Source organism: Muntiacus reevesi, chromosome 2 (assembly GCF_963930625.1).
Source record: "Muntiacus reevesi chromosome 2, mMunRee1.1, whole genome shotgun sequence".
NCBI lineage: Eukaryota > Metazoa > Chordata > Mammalia > Artiodactyla > Cervidae > Muntiacus > Muntiacus reevesi.
Window position 1 is genome coordinate 280,144,786 of NC_089250.1, and position 17,517 is coordinate 280,162,302.

Here is a 17,517-nt window from a genome sequence, read left to right on the forward strand (position 1 = left end):
AGGAGAGAGGACCCAGAGTTTTCAGTCTAGCTGCTGAAAGGATGGAAATGCCAGCCAGTGAAATGGGGACGTCTGTTGTCAAGTTAGTATTCAGGTGTAGAAATATTGTGACCAGTGTGCGGACAACATGTGTGTGATGAACAGCACAAGGACCTCCGTTTCCTAATTCCTGGAACCTTTGCCCATTTTGGATTTACACCCTCCAGATGTAAGATGATAAATTTGTGTTGGTTTAAGCCACCAGCTCGTAGTGGCTTGTTCCAGCAGTGATAGGAAACTACTACAATGTACAGCTGAGAAATGGAAGAGGGCTGAGAGTAACTGAGGCGTGCATGAGGTTCTGGGTCCCTGGGATTTGGAGAAAGGAAAGGGACCAGCTTGCAGGGCCTTTAGACCAGGAATGGGGGCTTTGGCATTGGGGGCCTTTGGGGGTTTGTGACAAGATGGCAGCCTGGCTGCATTGCCAAGTGCTCTCTCCATGTTGTGTGCAGGGTGACCTGTGAGGAGTCAGTGTGACCTCTGTGATGTGGGACAGAGCCTGGTGGTAGGTAGCTCAAGATGCGAGGGAGACACAGCCTGAAGAGCAAAGTGCATGAGAGAAGGGAGTGTTAACTGATGGTCCCTGTCATTGGAGACGTAAGTGAAAAGAGCGAGCCCAGATTTAGGAAGTGTGCCCATTGCTATGGGTAGGCAGCGTGGGGATGCTCAGTGGACATACTTCTCATGGACCTTGTGTCCCCATCTTTGCAGGGCTGTGTCCTGTCTGAGGATGTGTTTGTGTGCTTCTCCCTGGAAGAATGGAGGCTCCTTGGTGAGGCCCAGAGATTCCTGTATGGAAATGTGATGCTGGAGACCTTGGCACTTTTAGCCTCCCTGGGTAAGGCCCTCACACCAACCCCATCTCCTTTTTCCTTTTCCCCAGGGTCCACCCTGCCCTTCCCACACTGATTTCTTGCTGTGTCTCCTGGAGGAGATGCCAGGGCTGAGCTCTGTAGCTGTGTCCTCACTTCTTACTGAGAAGCCCCAAAGCCACACAAGCTGAGGTTTAAGTGATCATAAGGCATGGTTGGCCCAGTGGAGCCCACTAATTATAGTTGCTTTCTGGGTTGGTGAATCTGTCCAGAATTATGACACCTATGTGCCCAAGGTTCTGGACTCTTGCTCTAGGTGACATTTTTTTGAAGCTCCATCCTACCAGAGTTTCAAGCACTCATATAGTCACTACTTAATGGAGACTCTTGGATGGTTCCTTCATGGTTCTTTTCATAATAAAAATAATTATTATTATTTTGGGCATGCAGTGCAGCATGTGGGATCTTAGTTCCCCAACCAGAGATCAAACCTGAGCCCCTGCATTGGAAGCTCAGTGTCTTAACCACTGGACCATCAGGGAAGTCCCAGTGATAATTATTATTTTTTTAATTGGTAGTCTGTCACAAGATGGGTTGCTCTGAGCCTGTACTCACCTGTCCTGGGTTTCCCTCAAGAATCATACCCACCAGATCACACTTCATCATGCAGCTGGAGCAGAGGGAAGAAACCTGGATACCTGCCCAGGTGGAGATGACTCCAGCCACAGAGAAAGAGCCTCGTATGGGACATGGTGAGTGGACAGAGAAGAGTGGGATGACAAGGTTGGGTTCAAATACAGAAATATCAACTGTTCCTGCCAGTGTTTGATTTCAAGTCCTATGTGCGTGTCTCCACATTAAAAAAAAAAATCCGCTTGCACTGCAGGAGACACAGGTTTAATCCCTGTGTTGGGATTGGGAACCCTGTGTTCCCTGGGTTGGGAAGATTGCCAAGAGAGGGGCATGGCAACCCAACTCCAGTACTCTTGCCTGGGAAGTTCCATGGACAGAGGAGCCTGGTGGGCTATAAGTCCATGGGGTCACAAAGAGTCGGACATGACTGAAGTGACTGAGCATGCACGTGGCCAGACAGTAAGTCTACCTATTCTCCCCCATATTCTGAGCACTGTGACTTACTTCCAGTCTGACTTCTGGACCCCAGCATCTGCCTGCACCCACTACTCCTTACCGCTCAGTCTGCATTTGTCTACAGCATGGCCCTGCACTGCATGTCTCATGAGAGGTGCACATGTGTTCCAGTCATCTTTGAACACCAGTTACTCACTTGTAACTGGAGTTTTCTGGACCTGGACATGCCTTTCTCCCTAGCATCACCTGCCCCAATGACGAACCTCCTCCTGGAAGCTGTTTGTTGAAACTCGTACTCATGTCCTTGCCGTCAGGAGGCCTCCCCCACTCTGGGACGTTCAGAGGCCCCACGCTGCACAGCAACCCCTCCCTCAACCTGCCCCACCTCACTCTCCTGTGAATAGTCCCATGGACTCACCCTGGGTGTGTCAGACGTATTTATGCTGGGGTTGTCCCCTCCTGGAAAGTCAACATGTGTCTCATTGGGCACTCCTCTGTTGCAGATTGTTGCCACGGAGTGGAGGCTGAGGCTGCTTCCTCTGAGCAGACTGTTTCTTTAGAAGGAATGTCGCCATTTAGGACCGCTGTGGCAGGTCTGAAGACCCAGCCATATGACATGTGTGGTCCAGTATCAAAAGACATATTTCACCCTACTGAATAACCAGGAGGGGAAAGCCAGGCAGAAGCCACACAAGTGTGAGGCCTATGGGAGACAGTTCTGGTTCAGTGCAGACCTCCTCCACCAGCACCAGAAACAGCACAGTGGAGAGAAGTTCTTCAGGAAGGATGAGAGCAGAGACTGAAAAGCTGCAGAATCTGTGTGATGGAGAATATCTATGCACATGGTGAAGGCAGAATGCACATGCCAGCTGCCTCTGACCTTCAGCACCAGGTCCCTCATGACAGAATGAAGCCCCCACTTGAGCACTGGTTGTGGGGGAGCCCTTAGTACTGGACAGAAGCTTAACGAATGCAGTGAATGTGGGGAAGAATTCACCTGGAAAGACACACTTGCTTGACATCAGAGAATCCACACTGGAGAGAGACCTCATGAGTGCACTAAATGTGGGAAATTCTTCAGCCAAAGCTGTGACCTTTTCAAACATCCAACCATACACACAGGTGAAACGCCTTACAAGTGCAACAAATGCAGGAAATTTTTCAGACAGGTCTCTGGGGAGTTCACACAGGAAAAAGGCTCTTTCAGTTCAGTAACTGTGGAAAATTCTTTAACAGCAAATCGAACCTCATTCAACACCAGGAGGTTCACACAGGAGCAAGGCCATACATGTGCAGTGAATGTGGGAAAGAGTTCAACTGCAAACACACACTGGTTCTGCACCAGAGAACTCACACTAGAGAAAAGCCCTATGAGTGCAGTGAATGTGGGAAAACCTTCAACCAAAGCTCCCACCTTAATTTACACTGGCGAGTTCACACAGTGACTACAAGTGCAGGAAATGTGGGAAAGTCTTCAGTTGCATCTCTAAACTCATTCAGCACCAGAAGGCCCATTCTGGAGAAAAGCCTTATGAGTGTAGCAGGTGTGGGAAGGCGTTTGCTCAAAGGCCAAACCTTACTCAGCACTGGAAGGTTCACATGGGAGCAAGGACTTATGTTTGCAGTAACTGCGGGAAAGAGTTCAACTGCAAATACATTCTTGTTCTCCACCAGAGGACTCATACTGGAGAAGAACCGTGAGAGTGCAGGGAACACGGAAGATCTCTTACACAATGCTCCCAGCTTACTGGGCACTTGAGAATTCCTGGCAGTGCCTGTGAGTGCAGCAGACATAGGAAAGTCTTTGTTATTCTCTAGTCACTAAGTTGTGTCTGACTCTTTGCAACCCCATGGAGTTTGCATGGACCATGGAGTTTCCCAGACAAGAATATTGGAGTGGGTTGCCATGTCCTCCTCCAGGGGATCTTCCAACGCAGGGACTGAACCCATATCTACTGCATTGGAAGGTGGATTCTTTACCACTGAGCCACCAGGGAAGCATGAAAGCCTTTTCCCAAAGACCAAAGTTGGACCATAATGATGCCTGAGTGCCAAAGAATTGATGCTTTCAAACTGTGGTGCTGGAGAAGACTCTTGAGTGTCCAGACTGCAAGGAGATCAAACCAGTCAATCTGAAAGGAAATCAACCCTGAATATTTATTGAAGACATGCTGAAGCTGAAACTCCAATACTTTGGCCACCTGATGTGAAGAGCCGACTCATTGGAAAAGATCCTGATTCTGGGAAAGATTAAGGCAAGAGGAAAAGAGGGTGGCAGAGGATGAGATGGTCGGATGGCATCACAAACTCAAGGGACATGAATCTGAGCAAACTCTAGGAGATCGTGAAGGACAGGGGAGCCTGGCATGTTGCAGTCCATGGGTTCTCAAAGACTGAGTGACTGAACAACAGCAAACCTTATTCGCACAGAAAGGCCACACTGGACAGTGGCTTTAGAGCCCAGGGAATATGCTGTCTCCTTGTTCACCCTGACAACTCCCCGGAGTAAAGATCTGAGCGTGGGCTTTGTAAGAGAGCCATCAGTCAGAAGTGACACCTCATACGTATGAACACTCACAACAGGAAGGCTCTCGACAAGCGCCCCACGTGTGAGTTGCTTTCAGGAGCTCTGGTACACATTCCACACGAAGTGCCTTTGCCGGCGGTCGAGGGCATCCTGCATATGGAGAAGTCCCACAATGTGCGTTGGTTACAGGCTCCGGCAGGCCGACCTCTGCTGTCTCCCCAGTCCCCGGGAGGAGCCAGGAGTAGCCTCAGGGGCCCACAGGGGGCCTTATTTCCCCCTTTTACTGGGTTCAGTATGGAAAGGATCAGCACGTGTGTTCTCCAGAAAGCCTGCAGAGATTTACCTTTGGGATGTCTTGGTCTCATTAGGAGTGTAAAATACAGTCTCCAAGGCCCCAGCCTTGGAACCATGAGCCTCACACCTGCTCACTTTAGTACAGTAATAAAGTCCCTTCTCTGAGCTACCTGTAATCTTGAGGATTCTGTTTACTGTGTGGAGTCTGTTAAGGACACAGTTGTGTTCTACCAGCGTGAAAGGGTAAACAGATTTCATGAGAACCCTCAGATTTCTGTGCTTCAGAGAGTCCAGTATGATGGCAAAGAATATCTGTCCACTTTTGGCCCAGTTTGCATTGCTATCAAGGTATTATAGGACTGACTTCTGGGTCTCACCAGATACATATGTCCTCAATGCTAGTTTTATTTGTAAGTATGAAGAGAACCAGATGGTCCCTTGTTCCTGTAGAATGTTCTCAAGCATTAGTAAGAAGCAGTTGGTCCCCGGTATCTGCCAAGGAGTCTGAGTTCAGAATTTGGGAGGCAAGTGTCACTAGCTGGGTGTCCTACAGGAACCATGTTGGTTCAGAAACACTGAGTACGCATAATAAGCAGTTGGAAAGATTACAGCACCCTAGAGGGGTGTACTTGCTAAAGGTACCTTCTCAGATATTCCCGTACTATAGCTATGCAGGATGAGAGGGTATAGAAATTGTCAGGACCTCCAGTGCTGTTTCTTCTATAGCCAAGTTCACTTGCATGGCAATCTATAAACATTCTGTGGATTTGCTTAAGCTTGATGAATCAGGTTTTTTTTTCTTACTTTTTAAAAATCACACCATGCAACATGTGTGATCTTAGTTCCCTCACCAGGGATTGAACCCACACCCTTGAAGTGGAAGTGCAGTGTCTTAACTGCTGGCCCTCCAGGGAAGTCCCTAGACTCGATGAATCAGGTCAAGTCTATTGCTGTGCAGAAAGGAAAATGGGGGCTGAGAGAATGCAAATCTAGGATTCCAGAGATATGCGTTTTGTGACTTACCCAGTGTTTTTGGTAACTCCTGTTGAGAGAGGTTTAATCGGCTGTCAGTTTGCTTCCCTGACTCCCAGGGTATGAGGATATGGTGGAATAGTCACACAGCTGCCAAACATAGGATTTAGTCTGTCCTTTCTGTTTTCTTAAGGTGGATAGTGTCATTTATTCACAAACTCGCACCTAATGTATTCACTTGTTCTGTAAGCAATCACTCAGGCATGTCCAACAGTTCCGACCTCATGGACTGTCGCCTACCAAGCTCCTCTGTCCATGGACTTGATGTCCAGGTTTGATGCCTCGCTGGGGAACTAAGGCCCCACACGCCACGCAGCGTGGCCTAAAATCCTGTGACAACACTAAAGTCAGTTTGATTACTGATGGTAATAGTTAGGCAGTCTGGCTTGACTGTTATCAGAAAGGCATAAAAATCCCTGCTGATATCTTCTGACTTGAGCCTTCCGAAAGTCAGGAGTCATCACCCAGATCTATGGCTTAATCTGGAAGCGCATCACACTGTGTGGCTAACAGTCTGTGAAACTGCCTGGAGGTCTCTGACCCCCCATGTATTTCTGCATTTTCTTTGTCTTTTTATATCACATGCTGTGCTTTTTTTTTTTTTTTTTTGATTCTTTGGCCATGCCAAAAGGCGTGCAGAATCTTAGTTCTCCCATCTGTTATTGAACCCACACACCTGCAATGGAAGCCCAGAGCCGTTTTAATTGCTGGATCGCCTGGGAGGTCCCTCAGACTGAACTTCTAAGAGACCTTTCAAGGCAAGGGAAGCCATACCAAGGGACTGATATCAGAGATCTATCTAAACAGTTGGATGAATTCCTCTGTTTCTTATTCAGATGCTAAGTTGCGTCCAGCTCGTTGTGACCCCACGGGCTGCAGCACGCCAGCCTCCCATGTCCTTCACTATCTCCCGAGGTCTGCTCAAGCTCATGTGTGTTGGTGATGCTGTCTTTACAGCATTGGACTCTACTTTCACCACCAGTCACATCCACAGCTGAGCATCCTCTCCCCTTTGGCCCAGCCACTTGATTCTTTTTTTTTTTTTTTTCTGGCGCTCTTAGGAATTACCCTCCAATCTTCCCCAGTAGCATATTGGACACTTTCCGACCTGGGGGGATTAATCTTCCTCCTCCAGTTGACCAGATTTTGTCATAACTCTTCACTATGACCCCTCTGTCTTGGGTGGCCTGCACTGCATGGCTCCTAGCTTCGTTGAGGTATGCAAGCCCTTCGCCACGAGGCTGTGACCCACGAAGGGGGAATTCCTCTCTTGTCAAGGTAACCAATATCATGTGATTCCTGAGCTTGCCAGGAGGTGGCGACACTTACCTGTGAATCCTGTAAGCAGCGTGCATAGTCGTGGGCTTTGTAGCTAAGTCGTGTCTCTGTGACCTTATGGACTGTAGCCCGCCAGGCTCCTCTGTCCATGGGATTTCCCAGGCAAGAATACTACAGTGGGCAGCCATTCCCATCTCCAGGGGATCTTCCTAACCCAGGGATCAAACTTGAGACTTCTGCACTGCAGGTGGATTCTTCAGCATCTGAACCACCAAGGAAGTACCATAATCCATGAGAATAAGATTCACTAAGAGTTTCCAAATTTTGGAGGGATCAGCTAGAGAGAGAAGATTAATCAAGTTGCTTTAAATCACTATTAGCTTAAAGGTAAATATTTCCTTTTATCTGGGAAACAAAGACTAAAAGCTAGTAATACTTCAGACGAACCCATAAAATTATATCTGTATTCTTCAGTTCACTGGATCCCATGTAACTAATCTTTGATCTTTTGTTAACAGTTTTATAAAGCCTTTAGGAGTCCCACTAGAATTTAATTTCTTACCAAGTTCAGTGGCATGATCTGAAAGTTATTGGAAATCTCGATACAGATGTGCACAGAATCAGTCTAAGGAGAAGACCATTGTTTACCAGCCAAAGAAAAAGGGCTCAGAAGGAACCGAAGCTGAAACAAGTTCAGATTTGTGGAAAAAGAAATTTCTTTTGTTGAAGCCACCCAGTCTGTGGCGCTTTGTTATAGCTGCTCTAGCAGGTAAATACAAGCAGTAGGATACATATCTGGGCTTCATGGTCTTAATTTGTGGTTTCAATACCAGAATATTTTGTGGGCTCAGAAGTCATCCTGGGACTTCCCTGGTGGCTCAGTGGTACAGAACCTGTCTGCCAGTGAAGGAAATGTGGGCTTGATTCTAGATCCAGGAAGATGCCACCCACCTCGGAGCAACTACACCCCACTCAGTGCCGCAGCTACCGAGTCTGGGCTCTAGAGCCCGTGCTCTACAAGAGAAGCCACTGTGGCAAGAAGCCCACGCACTGCAGCTACAGGGTAGCCCCTGCTGTCCACAACTAGAGAAATGCCCAAGCAGCAAGGAAGGCCTGGCAGAGCCAAAAGTGAGTAAATTACTTTAAAAATCACTCTGAAGAGGGAGCAGTTGCCACAACCTCCAATGCTTCAAAACACCATGAATGTTTTGCTTGTTCTGTTGACATCACATCGTGCTCAGGCAGGATCTGATCCCCCAGATCCTGCAAAGGAATCACCTGCCCTGAAATACAGGATTCACTGGTAACACTAAGGGGGGAGGGACCATAATTAGTAATCCAGAAGGCTGGATTAATAGAGAGTAGAGGAGGCCTCAGCCATCCAAATGGAGTGTACCTCTTCTAAAAGTGTGTCCACAGGGCTTCCCTGGTGGCTCAGTGGTGAAGAATCTGCCTGCCAGTGCAGAAGACATAGGCTTGATCCCTGATCTGGGAAGATCTCAAGTGCCTTGGAGCAACATGAACATGTACAACAACCACTGAGCCTGTGTTCTAGAGCCCAGGATCTGCAGCTACTGAGCCCACTGTAAGGCATAGTTCCGCGAGGCAGAAAAGGAAAGACGACCTCAACAGAAGCAGGTTACCTTTATTCAGGCAAGGAGGGGCGACAGTCGGCCAAACGACCAGGCTGAGCGCCGAAAGGGATCAGGGAGCCTTCATACTTATAGGGAGGTTTGTGGAAGCGATAAGGGAAACGTCAATCAAGTGGGATATTTTGAGTATTCTTTTGTTGAGATGACACTTGTAGTTGGGCAGGGGGTGATAAGGCTTCTGGGCGGGTGTAGGGGGTGGAAGGTTTCTGGACAGGGGGTGATAAGTCCCAGATAGATGCAACTGGCCTGGAGCATCAGGATGGAACTAAAGTTATGCTTTGTTTTCTCCGAAGTCAGATGATTCAGCAAGGGGCCTTTGAGACTGTTGTTTTCTTTTCTAGGCCCAAAAGACTCCTTCACCCACACCCTAGAGGCCTTGGTCCACAACGAGGGAAGCCATCGCAATGAGAAACCTGCACATGCACCCCACAACAGGGAGTAGACCACACAGTACCGAAGGCCCAGCACAGCTGAAAATAAATAACATTTTGAAAATAAATTTTAAAAAGATGAAAATGTGTCCACAGATGTTCTGGTGACTATGGCTATGCTAGATCATCGTGCACAGAAATTCTTCAAGCTTCAGATCCATGGAAAATGTGACAGAGGTCACTGTGAGATAAAATAATCTAAATTTTTTTGGATTCCCATAAGGCTATTGCTGTGCAGGCAGGAAAACAAGAATAAAGAAAAGGGAGATCTCAGAGTCCAGGTGTATGGATTCCGTGGCCTGTCCAGCCAGCATTCTTGTTGATACAAATGAAAACACCCTTCATTGCTCCCAGCAATGGACATGAAACTAACCTGTCTAGGAGGAGAGGTTATATAGAGTCAATATAGGGTTACCAAAGCTTATTTTCTGAAAAGAGCAGGAGATTTAGGTTTCTATTTTGAACTACTTTTAAAGGACTGTTAAAATATAATTGATAGAAATTAAAGTGTGCATGTTTAAAATTCACAGTTTTGAAAAAAAATTTACAGTTTGAGAAGTTTTACCATACATATGAACCTGTAAAACTATGATCATAATACCTGTCGCTTACGCATTTACCTCATGCACTTTTAAAAAAAGATTTATTTATTTTGTTTTTGGCTGTGCTGGACCTTTGTTGCCACGGGAGGGCCTTCTTCGGTTTCGGAGAGTGGGGGCTAGTCTCTAGTTGTGGTGCACAGACTTCTCATTGCAGAGGTGTTTCTTATTGTGGAGCCCAGAATCTAGGCATGTGGGCTTCAGTAATTGTGGCTCACGGCTCTAGAATGCTGGCTTATTAGTTGTGGTGCACAGGCTTAGTTGTGCTACGGCACGTGGTGTCTTCCCAGACCAGAGATCAAACCTGTGTACCCTGCATTGGGAGGCAGATTCTTGACCTTTGAACCACCAGGGAAACCCTATCTCATGCACTTTTATAATCTCTCTCCCTGCATTTTCTGACCTTCCCAGCAACCATCAACTTACTTTCTCTACAGCAGATTAGCTTGCATTTTCTAGACTTTTATTTGATTGGAATCATGAAGTGTTTACTCCTTTTTCCCCTAAATTCATCATGATGCTGTCTTGTTTTGAGAGTCATCAATAAGCCTTATACTAGTAATTCATTCTTTTCATTGCTGAGAACTGTTTCGTTATCTGGATATGTGGGCATGCTCAGTCGTGTCGGACTCTTTGCAACCCTATGGACTGCAGCCCATCAGACTCCTCTGTCCATGAGATTTCCTAGGCAAGAATACTTAAATGGGTTGCCATTTCTTTCTCCAGGGGATCTTCTGACCCTAGGGATCAAACCTGGCTCTCCTGCATTGGCAGGCAGATTCTTTACCACTGAGCCACCAGAGAAGATTACATGTTTACGTTCAGTCTGCATTATTAACCATCACCGTCTTACATCCAAGTATTCAGTAACATCATTCAGTTCAGTTCAGTCGCTCAATCCTGTCTGACTCTTTGCGACCCCATGAATCACAGCATGCCAGGCCTCCCTGTCCATCACCAACTCCCAGAGTTTACTCAAACTCATGTCCATTGAGTCGGTGATGCCATCCAGCCATCTCATCCTCTGTCATCCCCTTCTCCTCCTGCCCCCAATCCCTCCCAGCATTAGGGTCTTTTCCAGTGAGTCAGCTCTTCACATCAGGTGGCCAAAGTACTGGAGTTTCAGGTTCAGCATCAGTCCTTCCAATGAGTATTCAGGACTGATCTCCTTTGGGATGGACTGGTTGGATCTCCTTGCAGACCAAGGGACTCTCGAGAGTCTTCTCCAACACCACAGTTCAAAAGCATCAATTTTTCGGCGCTCATCTTTCTTCACAGTCCAACTCTCACACTCACATCAGTAATACCGTAAATCTAGCAAATTTCCAAGGTACAAATGCTCCCACCATAAAAGTGGGCTGTGTTCAAAGAAGGAGCTGAAAAATTCGGTTTGGGGTCCCCTGGATGTTTGGTAGAAAACCAAGCTCAGCATGTGCAGGAGGAGACTTTCAAAGGCTGGGCAGATATCAGCATCTGGGGCTGCGAGCTGTTTGCAGGTTCCGGAAGCCTCACCAGCTGGAAAGGAAATCCTGACCAGCCAGAGGCGAGAGCCCTCCCTGAACAGGTTGGAGGATCAGCAGAAACCCAGAGCGGCCTCACCTTAGCAGCCATCTGGTGCTGGAACACGTATGCAACCTCCCCAAAGGGACAGTGGGAGGAGGGTCGGGAGAGCCTGGAGGGCTGAAAGGTACCCACCACAGCCACAGTCCTTGCATTTCCCAGGTTCACTGTAAGGGCTTCTCACCCTCTGAACATCTTTCTCCAGCGTTCTTTTCATCTATCCCTTTCTGCAATTACTGACTGACGGTCTCTAACAGGTAGCCACCCTCCACTGGCCTCACCGCCATTTGGGACTGCTTCCCCAGACACCTTAGTTGCCGGGCGGGGTCCCTGTGGGCCTCCGGGTCCCTGGTGAGGCTTCTCAGGAGGGCTGGCGCCCAGACACCCGGCGGAAGGTCCTGCAGGAGTCTGGGGAGAAGGTCCCAGCGGAACCTGATGAGGGCTTTTCCTGCGAGGCCCTCCTGCTCCCGGCCCCTGGGCCACAGCTGACTGCAGATCGCATCTTGGAGGGACCAGCGGGAGGACCTGCAGGCGGGGTGCGGAGTCAGGCTGAGTCCTTTGCTGGGTGGGAGAACCCAGGCGATGCACAGAGTGCCTGGGCCCTGCCAGGGCGACTTATTAATAGGTAGGACCTTCCAGGCTGAGTTCTCCCTTCTTCCGGGTCGAATGTTCTACTGCGTAGCCCAAAGGCGATGCCCTGCCCAGAGTTCGGGCTCACTCTCTTCCGGGGAGGCCCTTGAGGGTCTCAGCCGGGTCCTCGCCATCTGCTGACTCCTCCGCCCTCCGCCCTCCGGCGCGCCGGGATCTCTGGACCAGCCCACGTCGCTCCCTTGGAGTTGGGTACCTTTCCAACCTCTTGGGCGCCTCTAGGCGGCAGTCTGCGCAAGTCAGGGCCAAGCGCTTCAGCAAGCGGGTGGTTAATGGAGAAAATTACAGTGCAGTCGGGGAAAGAATGACTTTCCTGTACTAAGAAAAATACTGTGCATAGGTACATGTTGAGCAGACAGACACACATACCATTAGTCCAGGGCAAAAGATGTTTTATTGGCAAATACTGTTTTCCTGTACCAAGTATAATGATTAGAGGTTTTTCACTTTCTATGATTATAAAGGAGTAATAATCCAAACTCGACATTCTGCACTTTAAATTTTTTCTTTTGATTATACAGCCGGTGATTCAGGATCCTAGGTTCCCAGCCAGTGATCAAACTCTTGTCTCCTGGGGAGTGAAAGCACAGAGTTTTAACCACTGCCAGGGAAATCCCTACACGTTAATTTTTTAAAAAAATTAATTGGAATATAATTACATCTCGTTGTGGTTTCTTCTTTATGCCTTTAGCTGTAGATCTTTTTCTGTAGGTTACAGTTTTTTTTATCCATAGTTGTTCAACAGTTACTTGTGATTTTGGTGTGTTCCTGAGAGGAGGTAAGTTCAAGGTCCTTCCATTCTGCTTTCTTGAAATTTAGCTTTTTAAATTAAGATAACAAATGTGCACTAATAAACTTTTGCAACCACAGTTCTAAAATTCTGCAGCTATAGAAGAGGTTTGGGCTTCCCTGATAGCTCAGTGGTTAAAAAATACACCTGCAATGAGAGAGACCCAGAAGACCCAGGTTTGATCCCTGGATGGAGAAGATCCCCTGGAAGAGGAAACGGCAACTCACTCCAGTATTCTTGCCTGAAAAATCCCATGGACAGAGGAACCTTCTGGCAGGTTGCAAAGAGTCTGACAAGACTGAGGGAGTAAGCACAGAGTAGATTAATACTACTGACAGGAAGCTCAGGCACCCTGGCCACAGGAAACACAGTGTGAGAATGGAATGTCTTATTGAAACAATTTACCACAGATTGGGACTTGAACCCACATGGCTGGGACTCGAACCCAGCCAACACCCATGGTACCTGGTTTCAGGACCTAATGGAGCTCAGGTTCTTGATGTCTCCTCCCAGAGAGAATTCAGTGAGAAACAAAGTGATAGGTAAGAAGTGGATTTATTCAGATTCAGAGAGAAGCACACCCCTCAGACAGAATACGGGCCATAGCAGAGTGCAGTGTAGCCTCAAAAATGCGATCTAGTTAGTTTTTATAAGCTGGATAATTTCATATGCTAATGAGCAGGAGGATTATTCCAACGATTTTTGGGACGGGAAGGAGATTTCTAGGCTATGGGCCACTGCCCGCTCCTTGGTCTTTTAACAGTGTCTTGGAACTGTCATGGCACCTCTGTATGTGCCATTTCACTTGCTGATCGAGGATCAAGGTCTAGTCTTGTCTGCCATCTTGGTCCCTTTTGATTCTAATCAGTTTATGTTGGATCACTTGGGCTATGTCATTCTTTCAAAGATTGTACCCTGCCCCTTTCCTTCCTGTTATGTTACTACTTGTGTTAATAAACGCAATTCTTCTTTGCAGATCTAATTGGTCTTATAAGGCGATCATGACTCATGTAGCAACTAAAAGGATACTCAGATGGGCTGCACAAAAAGGAACTTGAGAAGAAGGGTGGTGCAAGGATGATATTAGCAAAAGAAAAAGAGTACTTTAGAGACAGAGTATCTCGGGGGTGGAATGGGAGGAAGGGAATGGGGAAGGTTTTATCAGGGAGATAGTTCTTCTTCCTGTGGGGGATAGAGAGGGCATTAGTGACAGATTGCCTCCTGGCTGCCAACCAGAAAATTCTGGAGTCACTGGTTAAGATTCTTCAGAAGGCCAAAACTGCACTTAAGTCATGGTTTACTGCCATAAGGAGTAAATGACTCTACTTTGGGCCTGTTCTTTTTTAACATATGCATCTGTGTCACCTGAAGTCTTCTTAAAACACTGATACAAAAACAAAACAAAACAAAACACTGATACATGGACCTTGCTCCCAAGGTGTCGGAGTTTTGGACTGAGAATTAGCTTTTCTAATGGGTCCTTAGGTGATGCTGATGTACAGGGTCAGCGCAGAGAGAAAACTGTGAGAAGTTGTTCAAGGAAGTCTGCCTCCCTCCCAGCCCCGGACCTTGGGGCTATTGATCTGCAGACTCAGAGAGCAGCAGAGACATCCCCTCCTCCACCCCCAGTCTCTGCAGTGATCCAAGTGGACTCAAGGCTAAAATGACTGGAACTAAAAAAAAAAAAAAAAAAAAAGGACCAAAAAAAAAGAAAAAGGACCAGACCTCTACTGCCGAAGACAACTGTGTGAGCCCCAGACTCTGAAGGTATGTAGCCACCTGCTTCTTTTGCTTGGAAGTGTAATTAAACAAGAAAGCCATCAGGCAGAGTTGGTTCCAATGCTTTAACAGTCTTGTAAGCAAAACAAAACTTGAGCCAGAGTAAATTCTTGTAAATGCCTCCAAGGAGAGAAATAGAAACTTAAGAACAACCAATCACAAACACCCCCTTAGACTTTCCCAAATAAGTCTATTCCTTAAGCTACAACCAATGGGATTATTTCCTTACTTTGCTTACCTACCTGCTCTCAAAAATCCTTTCCATTATTTAGGTTTGGGGTTGTCCAGTTTGAATTGATGTTTGCTCAAATGATCTCTTTAAAATCTTAATGTAGGACACTTATCTTTTAACAGACAACAATGACAGAAAAACCCACAGGGCTTATCCTTGCTCTTATTAAGGAGGACTTACTGTTCCCTGTGCTATTACATCCCATCCCTTCTGTCCAGCAAAACCACCTCTGTTTCTATTGCACCTGCCATATTGTAACATACTATGTAATTTATATCTCTTATTTTATGTTTCTTGTTGTTTTCTTTTAAATATAATAGAAGCTGCACCAAAGCAGGGCTCTTTGTTTCTCCTGTGCCTGAATTTCTCCCATGCACCTAGAAAAAATTCCTGAAAATCAAGTGTCTGCTCAATGATCATTTGTTAGAGCAGTAAATAAACATGATGTGGTGACCCAAAAATGAAGGAGCAGGTAACCAAGGAGGGTTGGAGTGCAGGAATGGAAAAACCAGACCCTTATTGTCCTTCCCTCCCCCATGTTGTAACTATTAATGAAACAGTATAACCCATTTTCCCTCCTACCCCATAGGGAGAAGATATTTGCCTTATCCCCTACAACCACCGCCACCAACTCAGTATATGTGCCACATCTAACCAGCAAATGACTTGCAAGATCCCTATCCCACTCCTTGTACCCTGGGTATAAAATTGGACTAAGGACGTTCAACGTCAGTTGTCCCTTGACCTGGCCCACTATTCTGACAGCACCTCCCACTCTAATAAACTCTATTTTCCCTTCATCCTGTCTCATGTCTGGAAATTCTTTTCCACCCCATGCCCGGACCACAACACATGATACCTCAGTTTCCCTCTTATTTTCACCATTCCAAGTACTCTTAATGTCCTCTTTAACTGTCACTGCAAAGTAGTATGGCTCCATGTTTTCAGGGATGAAGAAGAATCACGTTTTGAAGACAAAATACACACAATGACCAAAGTTTAAGACAATCACATGCTTGGGTTGATTCTGTATTTCCTAACTTCATAGAGCCTCCTCCAAACCTTGAGGTCTTAAGTTTTTTCAGCCTTTATTGATGTGTCCTTACAACTATTTCTGCTACTATCTTTGTTGTTGTTTACTAAGTCATATCTGACTCTTTCATGACCCTGTGGACTGTCATCAGGATCCTCTGTTCATGGGATTTCCCAGGCAAGAATACTGGAGTGGATTGCCATTTCTTTCTGCAGAGTTATTTTCCTGAGCCCAGGATCAAACCCAAGTCTCCTGCAGTGGCAGGCGGGTTCTATACCACTAAGCCAATAGGGAAGCCCTGCTACTATCTTTAAAGAACTACATAAACATTATTAACTACTTTCTGAAGTGCACATTTTGCGGCAGTTTTTCTGAGATAATCTCAACTCCACAAACAAAACGTTACACCAAGGCTTGCAGAAATAATGATCACTGCCTAGACGGTGGGATCCAGGGGTTCAGAAATGCTTTTTTTCCAGGGTTCAGACACTCCCTTTTGCACATGCACTCCAACTGAAGATCAAAGCTTATATGTAGTGCCCAAAGCTTCAGTCAAGTTGCCTTTTGTTTGATTGCTCAGAGCAACTGCATGTATCTGGGGATATGAATTAATAGTATTACAATAGATAAAAGTGTTCCTCAATGAGTGAGGAAATTCCTAATTGTGAAGGCAAGAGAGAGGTTTTGTGTAGGACCAGAAGCAGACCTTGTTGCTTACTTCAGGGTGACCCACCATCTGTTCACAAGAAAACCACAGGCTGAATACGAAGTTACTTATGATAGGCCTTGACTTAATACCTAACCTAATCGACTCTTCAACTTTCTCTGGAAATGTAGTCTTAACGAATCAGTTAAGAATTTTCTGGTTGAAATGAAGACCTACTGTATAGCACATGGAACTCTACTCAATGTTATGTGTCAGCCTCGATGGTAGCAGTTTTGAGGGAAAATGGATACATGTATGTCTATGGCTGAGTCCCTTCACTGTTCACCTGAAACTACCACAACATTGTTGATCAGTTACACCCTAAAACAAAATAAAAAGCTTAAAGTTTGAAAATAAATAATTTTCTGGTTGTTATCAAAGAGGTAATATGTCACATGGGGCCCTCTCCATCTCCCTCAAAGGAAGATGAGGTAATCTGGTGCCTAGACCCCTTCCATTCTCCACAGGTAGGTTATCTAAGCCTGAAATCATCCTATCTATTGATGACTTCCTTTTCCTACTTTAAAGAACGTTTTCCTCTCTGTAGCCCTTCAGAACTCCTCCTTGCTCTCTAGAAGTGTTGATGCTTAATTAGTGAACCAATCAATAAAGACAATTAAACTTTTAAAATTTACCCAGTTGATTGTTTTTTTTCTTGCCAGTTGGGACCTGAAAGGAATCTTTTCTGTTGTTCCTAGCGATTCACACTGAAACTCACAAAAGTGACTCTAATGCTTCAGGCTACAAACATTTGAGAGCAATAACCAATTTTCTAGCAACCCATAGACTCATTTTTGCCTGAATGGCTCTATTGAATGTTGCTCCTCACACCTCAGTTGTGGATAGAAGTGGAAGACATAACATAAAAGTTGCAAGCTGTTCTATTCAGGGATCTTACTCAAAATTTTAATTCTAGTAACAATCTCTCACACAGCTCTGAGGAACTGCTCCATAGAGGCAAGGGAAAAGCTGGGGTATAGAGAAGGTGGTTTGTTGTTGTTTTTTTTTTTTCCTGG

At 46.2% G+C, this 17,517-nt stretch overlaps 1 pseudogene; it reads left to right on the forward strand.

The window, feature by feature from the left end:
* The first annotated feature begins 753 nt into the window (after positions 1-753).
* On the forward strand, positions 754-3,641 carry LOC136157722 (zinc finger protein 671-like; annotated as a pseudogene).
* The last annotated feature ends 13,876 nt before the right edge of the window (positions 3,642-17,517 follow it).